A 2,817-nucleotide genomic window follows, 5' to 3' on the forward strand; every position below is an offset into this window, starting at 1 on the left:
GGCAGAGCACATCTGATTTCGGACCACCGTACTCAGCTCTGATAAAGTTCATGAAGTTTTCAACCCCCTCAACATATGCAGCAGAGAATCTTCGAGCTGAAGTTATCCAAGTCCTGTCCATCTGTTAGACATACAAATTAGTTCTTCTACTAGATATTACAGGAAAAACATATATGCTTTTTTATGAAGTCCAGAAGAAAATACCTAGGTCGATGTCTAAAGCTATGGCAAGATATTTGGACGAGCAGATCTAAGTAACGAAATATATGTAAAGCTAATTCAGCAAATAGATTTGAGTGCTAAATTATGGCAGGCTGTTTCAGCAGTCAATGAGGCCGAGCACACAACCATCAAACTATCGAAGGCCATCGCAGCAACAAAGATCGAGTATAAAACGGTGTAGAGCTATTTCACCTAACAGATTGGCTACTAGACCATGGCAATCTACGTCACAATAAATATATGGCAGGATATTTTAGCAACTAATTGGCCTTGGCATGCCATCTCAGCTAAGCAGATTGAGTGCAGAACAGGTCAAGGAAGCTTCTTAAGCAGAGCATATTGACTATAAACTACTTCGGCAAACAGTGAGATTAACAACGTCTATCAGCTAACATTCAGCGCTACACCGACATGCACGAGGCCTCAGTCTAGAATGCGCGTACCGTGGGAGAAGCTGACCGCCATGCGTCTCCACACGAACGTCGCCAGCGGTGGCGGTGCTGACCGCCGTGCGCCTCCACAAGAATGTCGCCAGCGGTGGTGGAGCGGCTAGAGGACGGCAGTCTACGAGAGCGTACTGTGGGAGCGAGAGGATCACCGTGCATCCCCTCGATGAACCGCGGCGCCGACGTATCGGCGTGGCGGGGAGGGCGGCTTTGGCGAGCGAATGGAGTGGAGGGGGACGGGGGGAGGGGGTTTGGGGAATATTATTGGCTAGTTGGCTGAAGGGCGGTTGAATCTAGGATTTGGGGGAATTTTTGGGTGGGGGGGAGGATTTTTGCGCGGTGGGCGGGGGGAGTTTGCCGCATGGTCGGTTTCTCCAAGTGCTGTCCCACGTGTCAGTGAAGAGTCAAGCCGAAGCGCGTTCCGTTTGCGTGAGCCGTGTGCAGGACCGAACATGTGTGGGCTGCAATGCGACCGCGATAGGGGTGCTGTGAGTGTACCGCCTTTTTTCCTTTTAAACTAGGTGCTTCGCCCCCTCAAAAAATAAACTTGTTGCTTCGCGCGATCCATCGATACTACTACTAGTAATCCGGTAATCCCGACTAAAACGGCGCGGCCGGGTCTTTTCCCGTGCGATATGCTAGGAGGTTGGCTTAGTTGGGTTTTTTAGGACGAGTAATGCTACACCTACGTAGTCCCAGTTATGTAATTAACATAATGTGAAACGTGTGAGCTGTTGATTGTAGATTGGGGGAGGGAGGGGCCCACCACCATGAAAATCAGGGGAGGAGAGAGAGAGGCAATTTACGTTAACCCTTTCGTAGGTTCCCGTAGATGTAGAAAAATGTGAAATGCGTGAATGTGCATTTGCAGATAAGGCCTTCCCTCGTTCATCCTTTTCTCCCACAAGATCTTGATCTTCCGTGCAACGCACGGGCATCTTGCTAGTACTCCTACAATATACTATATTATTGTGAAAGTTCATATACACCGGCCGAGATTAATGCAAACACGGCAGATTTTCATTACATTTCAAACTTTTATAGGACAGAAAAATAAAAGAAACCCGAACCTAAACCTATTCTACGGCGGCGACCGACATCCTCCATCTGCGATCTCCATGTACGGGGGCGGGGTTCAAGACCCGTGAAGTGAAGGTGCGGTCTCCGGCGAGGAAAAGTAGAACACGGGAGACGGACCAGCTAGTTGGCACACCATGCCCTGCCGCCTCCCATGCCCTACTCATCCTCGGAGGAGTCCCCGACCTCGGCGGTGCCGGACGTTGGACGGCGGCAAGTAGGACGCGTGGCTGATGGTGCTCCCGTCGTCGGCCGCCAGCGTGGCCACCACTTGTGCGGCGACTTGAGCGAGGGCGGCGACCTCAAGCTCCATCCCCGAAGACATGCTCTCCCGCAGAGCATTCACGCTTGCGGTCATGGCGGATGTGGTGCCAGGTAGGAGGACGATGCGCTATGGTGTGGAGGTTAGCCGGGCGTTGCCGCTTTAAGTAGCGCATTCCGGTGAGGCCAAGCGTCCTGGTGCGTCATTAAGTCGCCGGAGTTGGTTCCTCGGGCACCGAGCCTCTTAACAACGGCATACAGACGGACGGCATGAATGCGGGCAGCTGGCGCCGGCTGGGAACGCACTGCGTGACGGCGCGAGGGACGAGGGTTTTCGGTGTGCCAGGGAAGTCAGCTGCGATCGTGGCAACATTGGAGATGCCCTTTGCTCACATGCGAACGACGCATCTCATTGAAAAAGCAAGACGACCCGGCATGGCCTCAGGTCCTGAGGATGCAGTTGGCCGCGCTACACCACTCCATGGACGCGTCCCGGCGCCCCGTGCATCCTCGACGAGCCGGGTGTTGGGGTGTGTTTGGATTGTGGCCAAAGTGCACCTTACCAAAATTTTGGTCATGACCCAAAGATTGGTCTTTGTTTGGATGGTTGCCGTTTTTTTTGAGGTTTTGGTCATGACCCAAAAATGGATGGTTGCCATTTTTTTGGCATGCCAATGAACTCTAGCCAACTCTAGTTCATTTTTCTTGCCGATGTCGGCCAAATCATGGGCAACCAAAACCTCAACCAAAATTTTGGCTACCCAATGCTTTGATGGGGCAACCTTGGGCACAAACCAAACACACTAGCTGT

This window comes from Aegilops tauschii, chromosome 5, assembly GCF_002575655.3.
Source record: "Aegilops tauschii subsp. strangulata cultivar AL8/78 chromosome 5, Aet v6.0, whole genome shotgun sequence".
Taxonomy (NCBI): Eukaryota; Viridiplantae; Streptophyta; class Magnoliopsida; order Poales; family Poaceae; genus Aegilops; species Aegilops tauschii.